Source organism: Corvus cornix, chromosome Z (genome assembly GCF_000738735.6).
Source record: "Corvus cornix cornix isolate S_Up_H32 chromosome Z, ASM73873v5, whole genome shotgun sequence".
Taxonomy (NCBI): domain Eukaryota; kingdom Metazoa; phylum Chordata; class Aves; order Passeriformes; family Corvidae; genus Corvus; species Corvus cornix.
The window spans coordinates 49,231,298-49,249,174 of record NC_046357.1 but is presented as its reverse complement, the minus strand read 5'-3'; positions in this window follow the sequence as shown (position 1 = coordinate 49,249,174).

Genomic DNA, 17,877 nt, shown 5'->3' with positions numbered 1-17,877 from the left:
CTTCTTACAATAATTCTGACTTCCTCTGAAAATTTTACTCAGGGGAAGAGCATCAGTATGTGCTACAAGAGATCCAAACGCACTAAGTTAATGATGACTCTAATCCTCAGGAAAATGTGAGATGAATGTGAATAGATAGAGTCTGCTTTTTGCAGTCACACCCCAACTTCCTCCTTCTGCTTTGAAATGAGGATCTAACACCCCACAGAAAAGGTCTTCCTTGCTCTCTTCACTAATCCACAGGCCATCCTTGCTAAGGAACCTTTTAATTGCCATTCTATAATAGATTTATAGGCCATTTTGCACCAAAGAAATAAAAGGAGCCAGAACACCATGCCATCAGATATCCAGTGTGAGCATGCTACAGATCACCAACTTTGAAAGAGTTGGGGAAGGGACAACATATACAAAGGTATGGCTACGTATTATATTTCTAGTTGTATTTTCTTTTTACCAGTCAGTAATAAATCTAATCTAATCAATACACTTAGGCACTATTGAGGGGAAGAAAAAGAAAAGAATATTCAAATCTCCTCCTATTTTTCCTTGCAGCAAGTACTTCTTGAACCATGATAATGGAATTCCTGGGATAAGTCAGCAGTGGCAGATGCCTGGTGGCTGTGCAGGCTCCAACTCTCTTCACGGGTCCTCAGGTCCCACTGGGACAAAGGCCAGAGCAAGCTGGCATGACCCCATGCCTGACTCTGCTGCCAGCATCTCCCTTGCACCAGACAATGCCTCATTTTTCAAGTATATAAGGTTACGTATATTAAAATCAAGCTGAGATGAGATTGTGACACCATGTTCCTCCCCATCCAGAGAGATTAGGTAAAGAGTGGAAAGCAGGTAGGATTTCAGCAACTCTTTTAGCAACTCTTTTAATCATAGAATAGTTTTCGTAGGAAGGGACAGCTTTGATCACCTTCCTCTCCCTCCTCTGGACCTGCTTCAGTAAGTCTATGTCCTTTCTATATTTAGAGCCCTGGAGCTGGCTGGTGGGGTCCCACCAGAGCAAAGCAGAGGGGCAGAATCCCCTCCTTTGCCCTGCTTTGGATGCGTCCCAGGATGCGCTCAGCTTTATGGGCTGCCAGTGTACATTGCCAGGTCATGTCAAACTTTTCATCCACCAACACCAACAAGTCTTTCTCCCTAGAGCTGCTGCAAACCCCATTCCCCATCTAGCCTGTATTTGCACTTGGGAGTGCCCCAAACCATGTACAGAGCCTTACACTTGGCCTTGTTGAGTTTCACGAAGTTTGCACCGTGCCATCTCTCAAGACTGTCAAGCTCCCTCTGAACAGCAATTCTTCTTGCACCACACAGCTTTGTGTTTTTGGCAAACTTGGTGAGGGTGCTCTCAATCTCACTCTCCCTATCAGTGACAAGTATGTTAAACAGTGCTGGTCCCAATACTGACCCATGAGAAATGCTACTCTTTCCTGTTCTACTCTTGCACACTGCGCTGCTGACCACACTTCTTTGAGTGCAACCATCCAGTCGAGCCCTTATCCATAAAATACGTGTCTCTCCAGTCTGGAGAGAAGGTTGATATCTTGGGATAGTGTCAAAAGCTTTGCACAAGTCCCAGTAGCTGATGTCAGTTGCTCTTGCCTCCTTCACTGCCTCTGTAACCCCATCATAGAAGGCCACCAAATTTTTCAGGCACAATTTGCCCTTTAGTAAACAGTGTTGATTGTCACCAATCACACATTGAAAATCAGTATTTTGACACATGCCCTGCAAATATGTCACAAAAGAAAAATCAACTTCTTTAGACCTGTCTTTTCATGCTTTGATCACCTTAGAGTTCACCATATCCCAACTCTTCTGTTTTGTTTTCTTTCTCAGTAATTTTTTCTCACATTCATTCAACAGAGGATGAACTTTAAAGAAGCAGTTCAGTGTGGGCTAACAATGCTAGTGAGAAACAATAAAACAGTGACTGAATTTAATATTGAAAGCAAATATAAAATATCTTCTTTGCATTGGCTATATTCCTTTCTACCTTAACGCTGCCCTAACAATCTGGAATTGATAGTGTTGCCATGGGCACTTCTATTACCAAGTTACAGTTTTCTCTTTCATTAACAATCACACTTTCATTTTATCTCAAAAAAAGATCAATTCTCTTTTATGCCTTACTGTTTTCCTTTCACTTCCAAATTCATAAATGTATTGAGCTGAAAATTTTCTTAGCTGATTTCTAACTTTTCTCCAAACTTGGGATTTTTAATTTTTTTTTAATTAACTGTTTGCTCTCTGTCTTTTTCAGTACACAGTTTGGAGGGAAGAAGAGTCACTGGGAAGGCAGAAGTGCATTGAAGACAGAACCCTTTTCTTATTGATTGTGTTTCTTTTCTGACCATGATCAAGATTACACTGCAAAATCAAGACTAAGTTGAAGTGACAGAAGTAAGTGGGTTTGTTTTTAGCTTTTACTGCACTTTTGTAGGGAAGAAAATGGAGATAATGTGTACCTAAATAAGCCACATAGGAGCAGAATTAAATTCTCTGTAATGTAGTTCTAATATTACTATGTCACTATAATAAAATTAGCCTTGACTGTGCAGCTTATGTAACATGGTTTAAAAGCCTTTGGTGTACAATTAATTTGTGCTAAATCATGTTTTAAAAATCATGTCCCACATTTCTCCCTGATGTTACTTCACTGGTTTCAGCAGAGAGACACAAGGGATTAATCTGGTACCAGCAATTTACTTTATAAAGTTCCTATTACCTTTGATATTTTCAGGTGTTACGGCATTTTAAATGCCCCTGATACTTAGAAGACAAAAGTATTGCAAGTACAGCACTACATATTTTTTTGCTGTTACATTCAGAACAAGGTCAACAGTTAAGTTACAGGTAGGAACTAGAGTTTACTTAGGTTTATGGTCACTTGCTGTGAGAAGGAGGAAATTTACTTCAGCTATTGCCTCAGTGCAGGACTTCTTTACACAACACTGAAATAAATTGAGGTAGTCACTATACAGAGACCAAGAGCATAAAATATCTTCAAAAATGCATAAGCCAAATTCATTAAGGACAAATCTATCTGCTACTTTTCCAAAACAATGACTTGAATGTACTATCCAGCTTACAGAATCCTGAACTTGCTGCCTGCCACAAAGTATAATGAGGGAATAATTTTTCCATGTGTGTTGTTTCTTATATTCCTTCTTAAAATGTTCATTTAGAGATATTATAGCAAGATAGACAAAATATCTCTTTCACCCCTCAGATGCAATGAGTGTCTGTTCATTACATATGTAAGCAAGACATTATATGCTTGCATATAAATTCAAAAGCAATAAATATGCCATTTTGAGAGAGCCATTAAAGCACTTACTCTTATGTTTGGCCATATATAACCAGTTTGTGGGCTGAGGTGAATGCTGGCAACTATCCAGCTCTTATTTTTCAGCTGGCTTCTAGATACGGTAGTAGGAGAGCACAGTATTTTTTACTCAGCCCAGTTATACGTTGTCAACTAATCAAAATGCAAAGAAATGTGAAATCTCAGTATTGCTTACTTGTTGTTGCAGCAGGGAACATCTTGTCAATCCCACCTGCACTGCTTTTTAAATAGTTCACTGACAGTGAATTCCATCATATGCAGCAATGTTGGTTTCCATGTGATTAAGGCACTTAGATCCAAAAAGATTTTTAGTGGTGTCAAAGCTGGTGGAATTATTTTCTTTTGTCCTGCTCTTATTAGGGAGTTGTAGCTGCTTGAGCTTTCATGGAAAGAAAATAAAGTTGTGACCTAATAATAGAACATGGATACTCACAAATAGACATGGAAAGAAGAAAAAAAAAGTTAATTTATTCTTAGTATAACTTGTAAGAAAAGTTTCAAGAGAATCCAGCAAGGTGTTGTCAGTCCAGCAGTTTCAGAGAAATTTGCTCAACAGGAAGGAGTTAACATTGTTCAGCTTGCCCATGTCTGGTAGAACAGTGAAAGTGGCATAGGAGGAGAAAAAAAAAAAGACTAATCAGGATTCCCACTTGCAAAATTAAAGCACTAATGGATTTATAGATTCTTTGGCCATTTTAACTTGAATAAATGGGTTCTCTTCCCCGTAACAGCTCAAACCCAGCACAAGCAGATGTTGCTCTTGGGTGTTAAACTGAACTTCACTTTGATCCTGCACTACCCTTATTTATTTATTGTTTCCTTCAGATGGGTACACTTGCCCACCTAATCCAACAAAGGTTTTTATTTTAACTGTCATGATAGGTACACCAACCCCTCCAAATCATAAGACTCATATATTCTGCAAGTATTCAATTAGATTTTTTGGAGCCAATGGACTTTTATTGCCATACCACATATGGCTGGGCATCAGAACAGTAATGATCACCATATAACATGTTAAATTTTACCCATAAGAAAATTTACAATGAACAAAAATATGACCAAGGCCAAATAATTGTTTATTTTTCTCCTACCCTCCACAAAGAGGACCCATTTATATTCTGATTACTTTGTGACAGTGCTAGGCCAGTAAACACTATATACCTTTAATCAGAAAGACCTACAGTTAATATCCAGGACTCCCTCTGAAATGTGTGCTGTATTTTGTGTTGCTCATAACAAAATACTTTACACAACATGATATGCAGAAATGCTCATGTTGATGCAGTCTTTAGCAGAAATGGAAAGTGAGCTGCTTGAATGTTCCTGCTGTTTGAGATCAGAAGCACGGGTCATTAATGTTTTATTGGTGTCTTTCATACAGTACCCTTTATACAAAAGATTTTCAAAGAAGCTGAATATAAAAGCTGGCTGGCCTCCTGATTTAACAGTACTAAGCAGGTGTTTCCGGCATAAAAATGTATTAGTGCTGCACAGATGATAGGATCTAAAATTCCAGACAGTGTGAGACAGTTGAAGAAACAAAGTCCCAGGGCTATTATAGATGAAAATGACATAATAAAAAAGGTACCCTCACAGCAGGAGTTTGTCCTGTTGAATATAATCACTGTTTCACTCTTTAAATGAATAATTTCAGATTTCTCTAAGCACAAATCTATAAATTTTTGCAATAATGGATGACAGATATTTTTCTTGACTTCCTTGTTTAGCCTTATCTGAACACATTTTGCCACTGGGGTAACATTACAAAGGCCGTATAAAGACCTGTACTCAGGCAAGCATCTATTGAGATGATTTCAGAGCATTTGGTTGGCAGTAGGGCTTTAAACTATGCTCTTTGGTCTCAAGCAGGAGCAGTAGGAAGGCCCTATTCACAGCTCCATTTGAAGAGATGTAGTGGTTACTGACTCCCCTTGACTTCTTCTACTGGCAAACAGGTCTGTAGAGGAGTAGGATTTTGCCTAATTTTCATTATTCAGAGTCATGAGGTTTGTACCAAGATGCATAAATTGTCAAAAGTTCCTTATATTCCAAAAATTGTCTTGTTCATTCATCCTGTGTACAATTCTCTTCTATTCTCCAATTATAAAGCCATTAGTATCAATATAAACAAGATGCACTGCATTACATGAAATTACCGTAGAAGAGTCCTGTATGATATTAGATATGGGGGATTTGGACAGTGAGATTCATTACCTTTGAAATTAGAAACTTTTTGAAAAATAAAAATTAGGGTCTGTAAAAATTAATAATTTTTAAAATTGCTGTTCATTTTATGTATGTAAAGAAGAGACAGTGTTAGTTTTGTGATGTAGCAAAAACGTGTGCAATGAGAACACAAACCTAGCTAACATCATAGTTCATAAGTTGCTTTTATATTTTGTCGCTGGTTCGGTTTGTAACCGGGCAGAAACACCAATTTAGTGTAGTGGTCTGGTCCAAAATACTCATCACTGTTTATCTGCTGTGAGATAAGAATTAGGAGAAATGCAAAGCAGGCACCAAACTTGAAAGAATATAAAGAAGTTTATTAACAGACCTAAAAGAGGGAAAAAAAAAATTATACCACCTTCAGAACTCTCCTCCTCCCCTCACCTTCTTCCCTTCTCCCACTGACAAGGTAAAAAGACAACCCTTAAGATGTTCAGTCTGTTTACCACTGCCATAATAATCTTGTTCAGTCCATTTAGAAAGAGAAGTCTCTTCTTGCTCATGCTATGAAAACATTATCACAACGAGACAGCCACCCACTTCCAAATATTGTTCAGTCCATTTAGGAAGAGGAGTCTCTCTGCCTGCGTGTGAGTCCCTTCCCCCGACTTGCAGCTTTTCCCACAACTGCTTTCGAGGGTCCACTCTTGAAGTTTTTTGGGGTACAATTTTAAGGTTGAGCCATTCAGAAACAAAAACAGAAGCCCTTCTCCTTCCCTGGGAGCAAAGGGTCTTCATCATCTTCATCGTTAAGACTATCTCTGGGAGCATCTCTAGGTACTGAGGTTTTCTCCTTTCCCGTTTGGAGCAAAAGTCCTCATCGTTTCCATCTCTCCCTGTCCAAACTTCTCATGAAATTACAGCTGCGTCAGCATCTGCCTATCTCAGTGCAGGTGCTTTTGCTCACGAGTTGAACACTCCACCCCCCATATCTTCATGAAATTACAACAGGATACTCTGATATATCATAGCTTCACAACAGAATTTCAGCTTTAAGCATCTCCTCTCTCTCTTCCCTCAGGTTTTCAGCTCTTCAAAGCAATAAAAGGGTTAATCTCACCTCGGCCTTGCAGCTTTGCAGCTGGAATGTTGAATTTTTCTTATCGCAGTGGAGAGGGGGGAGAGCCGAGCCGCTCCGGCTGCCCACGGCAAGGCAGTGGGGGGGTTCCACAGGTGGAACAGGTCCATCGGCTCCAGGATGGCCGTGGCCCGGCCCGGCCTGGCCCAAGCAGGGCCTGGCCGGGCCCGCTGGCCCCCACACGGGGCCTGCAGCCACCTGTGCCAGCGCCGGAAACGAGAGAGAGCTTGGAGGGGGAGTTTGCCTATTCTTAAATGTGGATCACAGAGGTGGTCACAACTTTAAGTGGCTTAGAGAATTGTCCATATTCAAACTGGCCGCTGATAGGTTCTATCAGTTCCCAGAGGAAACTGTAAGCACCCCTTAGCAAGGACATCCCTTCCGGGACTATGCTTGCTAACCTATGACAATTTATTATTTATTGAACAGCTTTGAATCTTTCAGGTGCTTCAGATAAACAAGCTTTCTGATGAATAAAGGAGCAAGATAGTAGTGAAAAGGCTTTACTACGCCTTTTTAGTTCTGTTATACAGTAGAGATACATGTTTCATCTCAGCAGTATTTCCTTAGGCCCTTCTAAAACTGCAGGACTAGAAACAAGTCTAAATAACAGAAGCTACTCATTAGCTGATTATTAAATTCCTCAGTTTTTTCACAGACAACCAAGCATTGTCAAAAAATATCTACTTCATGGTTTCTTTTCATTTGAAAGAGATTTAAAATAGAGTCCTTTGAAAACCTGGCACTCAGCTACAAATGGGGTTAAGTACTTGGCTGTTGGAGCACAATCCATGACCTTGTTAGATGCTGCTTGCTGTACACTGCACCCAAAGGGATCTGAGTGGAGCCATTGGCAGATGCAAAGCTATGGTACTTGCACAGTCCAGAACTTCTTATGTTGGATAACAAATACATAAGACACCTATGCAAATCAAAATTCATTCTTTCCTGTAACTCAGATACTTCATTCATTGTGACTGCAAAGCACAGCTTGCACAGAAGATTCACAGCTCTGTTTTCTGTCCATAAAAAAACCAGCAATAACTTTTTTAGAAAAATACACTTGTGGTTCCTCCAAGCTTTATCCTGCATCTCAGTACTGCAGCACTTGGTTAGAGTCAATATTGAGTAGTGTAGTCATGAAATGAAAATTTCATTTCTTTATGTGTCAATCCTTTCTACCTTTCTCAAAATGAAAACAATACTATGAAGTCTAACTTATGTGAAAGAGTTTTCCACCCATTTTCTTCTTCCATTTAGCACAGAGTTTTTAAGCATTTGCTGACTGAATGAGTGGAAATACAAGAGATGTCTGGTTACCTTGGCCTTTGGCTGGGAGCAGGCTGGCATACTTTCCAAAACCTTCTCTGAGGACTGTTCAAGGATGCTAGGCTATGGTTTCATGTAAATTATAGTCTTGAATATCACCATTTGATAAGTGCCCCAGTAGTTGAGATACTATAAAAGTGGAGCTGTATTTATTCTTCTGTCTGTGTTTTGTTGTTTGTTTAAGTAGAGGTCACTGAATTCACATCCTGGTTACTAGTTTCCATAATAAATTTTAGAGGAACATTATCCTGAAAAAGTAAATCTATCTTTAATTCTGTTACCTGAAATAAGAATCATGGACACTTAGTATGAAGAGAGAGGTATTTGTATAAACTTTACTAGATCAAGATGATATGTAATGATAAACAGACAAGAGCACTATGTGTACTTTACTTGGATAATCATAAGAATCTTTGATCACTTCCTAAATAATAAAAAAAACCCCAAACCTATTTTTTTTATATCTATCATGTTGAAAAATTAGGCAATTCCATTTAAGGGATTCTGGAGGGGAGACCTTATAGAGTGAATCAGGCTTTCTGGATTTTTTGACTTTGCCTTTTTTGCTTTTCTCGTTTGCCTTGTAGAACATTACCATTTCTGGCATGCACACCAGATGGGCAGTAGGAAATAAATGGATAAATAAAATCTTAAATGTCTGGAGCCTTTAAATTGATTACTATGTTAGTTAAATACCAAATGACTAATTTGCATGTGCACATTTCAACTGAGCAGAATTTATTTTATTTAAAGGTCTGACATATAATCGAGATTTGTTTGTCATACCCTTTTACGCCCAGCTCTTTACATAAACCTGGCTTTAAATAACACATGCAGCTGGTGAAAACAAGTCTGTGGTAATAACATAGTTACCTTGTATTCCTTCCCAATTCAGAAATAGCTCATACTGCCTGCATGATTAACAGATATGCTGGGATATTAGATGTCACAAGGAAAAATATCTGCTCTGACAACATTCATAGTAGAATTAGTTCTAAATAATTTCCTACTGTGCAGTATAGCACAAGTGAGACAGATCTGCCTTGTGAATATGTGTGTGGGAGGACGTGCCAAAGCCGTGTCACCCTAAAAATCAGGTCCTTTCCCTGTCCCTCTCTTTTTATTTCTGAAAAACTTCTGAGTTTAGAACTATCTTCTTTATCACATGGATATAAACCTCTGCTCCGGGAGAAATGCAGGGGTTTTCTGCATCCACCAGCACACCTGACTAGCTGCAATGGTGCAACAAGCACCTTTTTTTACAGCTGACTTCTTGCTGGAAGCAGGAAGCAGGATACAGTGACTCAGAGGATTCAGGGTACGGTGACTCCGTCTAAAGATGCAATGTTGTAGCAGCACAGTGATGTATTATCCCTCCATTTAACTCAGCTTAATCCTCGACCAGAGCAAACACTAATCTACAGCAGCACAGGAAAAGTCACAACTGATGTGTTTTCAATATTCTGGTGCTACAGTGCTGAGTGCTGGGTCCTTGCAGCTCCCATGTTGGCAGCAGTCAAAGATCTGACAGAAGAACCTGTGTGTGCCTGTTTCTGCATCCTCAGACCCAGTGCCATGCTCTTCACAACTGCTGAGCTTTGTGGTGGACTTTAACTTCTGATAAGCCCTCCTCAGGCAGTTGGACGAAGTCATCATTATGAGTTCCTTCATACTGAAATAGTCTTTGCCTTTCCTTTTTTCCTTTTCCTTTTCCTTTTTTCTCTTCCATTCCATTCCATTCCATTCCATTCCATTCCATTCCATTCCATTCCATTCCATTCCATTCCGTTCTCATGTTTCCAGGGCTGGCAGTCCATCAATATCTCTATTTAATTTTTCCAGGAGCAAGTTGGTGAGCTGTGGTGATATCCTACAAGCAATTAGAAAAGAAACTCTGTGGTGAGAGACACCATTCAAGACTTGGCTCGAGGCCCCAAAAAACTTTCTAATTCATCCTGTTTTCATGTAGGCTCCTGCACCTGGCATGAGCACTGTAACAAGATTCTTAAATACACTATTTTTACACTTGATTTATTGACTTTTTTTCTTTCAGAAACAGCGTAGATGACAGTCAAGCAAAATATATTCTCTATTGTGGAATTCTTCCATTGTTTACCTCATTTTCCCCCTTTACAGTCAAAATTAAAAAAAAAAAAAACTGGTTTACTGCATTTCCATTTCATAAATTGCTGGTGTTATTTCACTTTCCTTTCCTTTATAAATTCATTGTTTTCATTTATTCAGGACAATTTTAAACAATTCAATTCATTGGCTGAGTAACAACAGCCACTTTTCACCTCTTACTATCTTGTGTTTTCATTAAAGAAAACATTTCATTAAAGAAAAAATTCACACTTCAGAAGTAAGTTCCATATAACTTTTCTACTATGCAGCTATATACCACTCATTTAAAATAAAAAGCGGAGCCAAAACCATTATGCTGGAAGGTTACAAAGATACATTTACCTTTCCAGTTTTATACAACTTTTTTTCAAAATAACAAATATTCAGCTATGAATTTTTGAGTTCAGTTGCACATTAATCTCAGTATGTGTAAATCTTGAAAGTCCAGAAGGAAAAATATATGAAAGAACTGAAGTTCTAAAATTCAAAGTTTCTTTTAGCTGGAGTAAATGTACCATGATTCATCAGTCTTGACAAAATACTGGGAGAGAGGAAGAAGCATCTCATAGCAGGAAGGCTTAAAAGTTTTATAGCAGGATAACATCATTCTAATTTTGAAGCTTTTCTGTCCAATACAAACATGTACTATAGATGATCTTGCCTCTTTTCCACAAGACAACTCCTACCACTTCCTGCCTCATGTTTTATCCAGAGAATATTCCCTGCTTATATTCCATGTATTTTCTTGGCTTCTCTATGCTTTTCACTGCTTTCTCATCATCATTACTTATAACTTACTTTACTTTTAGTCCATGCACAGATATGTGCTTTTAGTTGGGGCTCTGTCTTCCCTAGTCTTTGGCCAATCTCCATAAAATTAGCAGAGGTCTGAAAGCTCTGCGAATTTCAAAAGCTGTTCTATGTACTACAGTCCATTGTGAGGCTCTGACCTTTAATAATAGGCAGGGAAGGAGCCAGAGCCAATTTTCATTGCCCACTCCTGACATATTTAAACAGAATCAGAGGAATTATATGAAGACCATGTCTGAGCTACAGTTATGCTCTACTGCCTGTAGCCTGGGAAAATGGTTTGTTTAATTTCAGTTAATGTTATATTTAAACCTCAGACAAGTGCACTGGAAAACTCAAAGGTTGAAGTGGGAGAAGAGGGGAGGGAATTCTTCAAACACAAAGTACACCCCCAAAATAAAAAAGCTACGTTTTTGCAGCAAAATTACTCCTAATCAGTTAGGCATTATGTGATAAATGATGAGACCAGATGAGAGACAGGAAACTAAAAAAAATACAAGTCACCAACTAAGATCAAGAAACTGCACAAAGAGCATTTGGGATTTAACTACCAAACACAAAGTCAGTAATTGAATTTAACTGGAAAGTTTCAGGGTTTAAACTATCATTATTCAAAGAGCCATTGCTCAAAGTATTGTTTGTGGGACTGTAAAATAGTAGAGTATTTGACTTGATTTTTTAAAATATTTAATTTTTAAAAGTACCCAGATTGTGTAATAAATGGCTCTCACAAAGAAAAAAAAAACAACAACAAAAAACCGATCAAACAACCAAAACAAACCAAACAAAACAAAAAAAAAAATTAAGAACTTTAAACCTCACAAAACATCAAGACTGACAGTGGACCCTGCTTTTGTATATGGTCAGCAAATAAACTGAAAAAAATCCATCAGTAAGCTATGAAATGCAGCATTCGAATTGACAAAATTAAAAGAGGAAACAAAATCAGCATCCATCACACTAAAGGACCAAATTAATTAGTACATGTCTAGATATATGTTTTACTATATCAAGCAAGACTACTTTTCCAAGCGAAGACCCAGCTTTAAAAGGATTTAGCATTTTTTGAAGGGATCAACAAACATATTCATAAAGTGTTTCATTTGTTACAGTCTGAATTTTCTAAAATCTTTTGACAAAATCACTACCAAAACCTTTTGACAAAGGATGCTGTGAACAAAAGAAGTTCAAATGGGTTCAAGAGAGAATTTACTAAGCAGTTGGAAGACAGGTCCACTGAGGTTTTTAAAGTAGACAAATCATTGCAGGTCCAGGAAATGCTATTCACTGCATAGAGTTGGAGGCATTTATTGAGGTGAAGTATCAGACATATTTGCACTGGTTTTATGCTTCCTTTTCCAAAAAACCATCAGAGACAGAATCCGTCTCTTTATAGACCTGTAGCCTAAAGAAATATGGCAATTTCCATATTTTTGTATCCATAGATAGGGACTTCTTGAGCTTGTCCAGTACCTCTGACTGTGTGGCATTGTAGTGCCCCCAGCAAGAAGTGACAGTGCTTTGACGTTAACACATTTTTCTCTTTAAAACAGACTGGCTGCATAATACAGGTGCAGACAGGGTTTTTAAGAGGGAAAAATAAGTAGGAATTTTGGGTTGCATCTAAGTTCACTGCATAGCCAGGTCTGTGATTCAAAGAGTTAAAGATGTGTTCAAAACTATTTTTCAAAAAAAAATGCCATAGGATTTCTTTTTCTGAAGAGGGATGGTAATAAAACAACAGGAAATCACAAATAGTCCTCCTATAGCTGAGGGCTGTTTTTCCCTCCTCACCAAAATCAAGACACAGAAGGGCTATCAAGCAAGGGTTGCAAATCTCACACAAATTTGGGAGAATTTACATTTCTCTTGGAGAAACTACAGTATTTTTTAACACACTGCGTTTGTCTTTATGTTTCTTCATATGGCTTTTTGTATCCATGCAACCAAAAGTCTGAGGGCAACCAAAAGAGATTTCAGAGCCTTGCAAAGAGTGGGAAAAAATATGGGAGCACAAGATTTTCCTCAATCCTCATAGTAATTAAAAGAGATGTCAGAAGATATTATTGAGGCCAGGGTATCAATACCTGTCTCCAAAACTTACACAGCTCATGAAACTATAGTTTTTTTAACCAAGGTAGAGCCTTCAAGAGGCAAGGTATGTTGGGTCCTGTCAGAATTTTCCCATCCTGATGGGGGAAACAGGCCTTTGGGCATAAGTGAGCATAGTTGATCAAAAGGTCTTTAAACTAGAATTGATGGCAGAAAGGGATACCAAAAGGGTTGCAGTAGGTAAGCCAAGGGTTGCCATGACATCACCAGGGGGTGGAAATCTAGTGGGAGCACTTACACTGCTGGGAGCACAGAGGGCTCAGGAGCACATCTGAAATTCTTGTACACAATCCCACACTGTATGAGAAAAAAAAAACAGGATGAAAAGGAAGGATTTGTCAGCTCCCAAACCTACAGTCTCACTGTCAGTGAGACTTGGTAGAAAGAGTCCCCTGAGTGGACTGCAGGGAAGGAGGGCTACAGGCTGTTCAGGAAGGATAGGCTCAACAGGTGAAGTAAAGGTGTCAGACTCTCATATCTTATATATAGAGAGAGGTTTGATGGCACAGCTCTTACAGTAAGCAGTGATGTGGTTGAAAACCTCTGGATGAGAATTAAGGGAATGGAAAACAAAGGAGACGATGTAGAGGGTGTCTAATAACAACCACCCAGCCAGGATGTAAGCAACAATCAGTTATTCTACAGGAAATTAGGAGAAATTTCCAGAATGGTAGCCCTTGTCCTCATGGGAGAATTTGACTTGCAGATATCAACTGGATATACCATACTGCTGCAAAGAGCAGGTCTTGGGAATTCTTGGACTGTCGGAGAAAGCATCTTGTCACATGTATTCAATGAATCAGCTAGGAAAGACATCATCCTAGACTTGCTGCTTGTGAATAGGTAAGGAGCTGTGGGGGATAAGCCAGTAAGACTTTGTCTAATGTGGAGAAAAGGAGATGAAGGGTGACCTCATGACTCTCTTCAGCTTCCTGAGGAGAAGCATGGGAGAAGGAAGTGCTAAACTCTTCTCCCTGGAATTCAGTGGGAATGGCTTAAAGTTGCAACACATGAAGTTTAGATGGGACATCAGGAAGCATTTATTCACCAAGAGGGTGGTCAAACAGGCTTACCTGAGAGTTTGAACATAATAAGTTTTAATATTTGTTTAATATGCTTTATTTGTTTAATAATATGCTTTAATATTTGTTCAGCCCTGAAGTAGTCAGGCAGTTGGACTAGGTGATCACTGTAGGTCCCTTCCAGCTGGAACTATTCTATTCTATTCTATTCTATTCTACTCTATTCCATTCCATTCCATTCCATTCCATTCATAGATCAAATTATTCAACAGATGATTATTCTACATTTTTGTTACTTTCTGCATTGTATGTTTAGCCTCTATGTACTATATGCTGTTGCTGAAGCATGTCATTGCCTATAAGACTGATGGTATATTGTTCTACTTTACTAAATGCAAAATTGACATTTGAAATGAGAAAACAGAGTTAATCATAAATATTAAGAAAGATGACTGTAGACCTTTGTTCTTCAGTCTATGAGAAAAGCATACCCTTCATGATGATTTCTTTCATTACAATGGTTGCCTGGTGGCAGCTTCAGCAATAATAATACCCCAGAGATTTTTCAGCTACAAAAACAAAATGGGGGGGGAGGGGGGGCGGTTGGGGGAAATTGTCTAAATTGAAATTCTCAGTATCTCTGATTGATTTAAGAATGAGGATACCAATGATAGGTTTTCATCAACTGAAGACCAGGCCGCACACATGGATGTTATACAGTTGTACTTTCTACCTTTATCTTCCACTTTGTCAGACTGAGGCCAAAGTACAGAGACTAAGAGAGAAGTATTATTTATCCTACTAACAGGCTACTTCAGCAAAGCAATAGACTTTACCAATGAGCCTCTGAAAACAGAAGTAACTGCTGAATAAATACTGAATAAATTTAAATTCAAGAAATACCACTGGCTTTTTTCCTACACCTCTCTGCCTGACGCTAGTTTTCTGCCTTTCTATGAAGAAAAGTAGCTTTCTATATACTTCTAAAAATAAAAGCTTTTGTGCCTAAATATGCAAATAAAGATAGATAAGGGCTGCAGAATTTGCAGCAGCATCTAGACTCTAAAATCCTTTCATTTTGATGCCTCAGAGCTAAAGAAAATCCCACCAGATGTCCGGCTGTAACATTAGGTGCATGAACAGTATTGAAAGGCAGACACCCAGAGACCAGCTAGGTCAGAGGTTTTTTACACCAGAAAGGTCATGAGATTAATCTGTAAGATTAAATTGGTGAGTAGCTTAAATGAGCTCATTTTATCATGTGATGAGTTGCTTCATTTCACCAGACAGACAACAATGTCATGTGAAGTCATATTCCAATTCCGCCTTGCAATCCTGTGCACAAATCCAGACAAGGCAGATAAATGAGCAGGAATAAGAAAGCAATTGAAACTGCATGATAAATTAATTACGTTGCTTATCTTGCGATTCAACAGTTTATCAACTAAGTAGTACCTGTACTTAAACAGCTTCATATATACATGCCTCTCTTCCATGCCTCTCTGTATTGACTTTATGCCAAGCAGTGTTTGTCAGCATAGGTTTCAGCTAAGTCATGAAGCAGGTGTTAATCAAAATTGTTTGCTTATATAATTTTAAGCATTTTCACCCCTGCCAATTTCTTATTCTTCCATGTTTTAACTTACCATCTGCTTTCCATGAAAGGGCTGTTCAAGCAATTCAGAAACTTATGTCTCACTTTTGAGCAGCACAATCTTACCTGTGAAAGCAAAATTATTCAGTAGAACTCTGTTGAACTAGATACATTCCGTTCTGGAGAAATAAAACTCCACTATTTTAGTACTTCTAAAGGGTGGTGTCTTGAAAAAAAATAATCTCCAACCATCTCTTGAATCCTAATTTTAATTTTTCTTTGTATCAGATGAAGAGGATACAATTTTCTTAGAAACTAGCTGAGGGAAAATAAAGATTCTTCACTTATTTTAGGCATTCTCACATTAACCTGTGGAATTTGAGGGAAGGGGTTGTGGGATGACTGGAAAGTACCTTCTATTTGACCAGATATGACAACACAATTGAAGTGTCATTTGATTCAATTTATTGTACTCAAAGTCATATATTAAATATTCAGTTAATTCCTTCAGATACATTCATTGCAAGAGAGAGTAGAAAAATATGTTCTGAGGACAGCACATGCCGGGAAGAAACTGGGAAATTTTCTATGAGGCTAAAACACATCCAATCCTTCCTACACAGTATTATGCTGCAGCTTTATGCTTAGAAGAAATTTTGGATCAAAATTACTAAAATTAAATTTTCATTCATTTATTTGCCATGTAAAATTGTCTGATAGACATTATCCTTAGAGTAGATCATTATTCTTCTCAATCTTGGAATCTAACTGAAAAACCACTTTGGTGGAACAATTAGTGGAAAGAGAGATTATTTTTAATACTTCAAGGTCTTCAACCTAAGGTTTCTACTTACCCTGTGATCCATATCAGGCATCAATTGAAGTTAAAATCAAAGCAGCTCTTTGTTGTGCTTCCAATTCTTCCAACTAACAGGTTTTACTTGAATAAATGAGAGGAGAAAACACTATTAACAATATACTTAATTAATTTTACTTATTTCTTGGATGGTTTGTTTAACATTAAATGGTAAGATGTGATGCACAATGTGTGTCTAGGAAGAATGAAGCATAGCCTGAGGCATCCTCTAGTCTCTGAAGCATCGCTGATCCACAGAATTTTCTTTTTTTTTTTAAGTGTCAAAAATCACTTCACATGGCAAGCCAGATAGAATCTCAGGGTTCATTACAGCTTCAAATTGCTTCCACTGCTGGTGATCTACAGAGATTTCATTAGTCTCCCTTCATTCTATATTTTCATGGAGTTATGAGTTTGGTCTTCATACCAAAGGGATACTTTTCATTTCAGAATAAAGCTCCTAATTACAATGTTTTTCTTAATGAGCCACTGCACATCAGCCTCTTTTCCAGCAATAGAATCAGAAATTCTTTTATGACCATCTGCCATGTAAATGGACCAAACCCTTGAGATAATAAAAAATAAAGCCATGAAAGATTCAATGTATAAATCACAGAAGTACTTCTCCCTCCCCTCCCCTCCCCTCCCCTCCCCTCCCCTCCCCTCCCCTCCCCTCCCCTCCCCTCCCCTCCCCTCCCCTCCCCTCCCCTCGCCTCCCCTCCCCTCCCCTCGCCTTGCCCATTCTTTTCTTTTCTGCCTTGCCTTTTTTCCTTTCCTTATTTTGCCTTGCCTTTCCGCTGCCTTGTTTTGCTTCTCTGATGTGCAGTTTGAGGACTATCTGCTAGTAGGAATATCTCAGCTATGGATTCCAGATGAAAAAACTGCATCAGCAAATTCTTAGCATCAGCCTATACAAACTATTAAGATTGGCTTTCAGAGTGGGTCAGCTTAGTAAAATCTACTCTTGGACAACCTTATGGCTGTTTCTTTAGCGCATAATTGTGAACACGAACGGCTTATTATTTTCCTTCTCTGTTGCCAGATGAAAAATGGGAACAGCATGGGAAGGGAATGAACACAGAAAAAGCTCAGGAAAATGTAAAGGGTATCAGTGTGGATAGCAGTTCTTTGATTTTGAGGGGTAAGATGAATGCAGACAGATCTGAACAGTTTCATACCATCTAAAAAGATGCCTCTTTGTAAGCTACAGCTATTTTTTAAATATGTCTCCAGAATGCACCTCTTGAAACAATCCCCTAAACATGTGAACAATATTCGCCTTTAAAGGACATACAGTACAGCTTAATGAAAGGCTGGTGGTGAAATATGCTACTACTATACAAATTCATTTCCAGGATACAG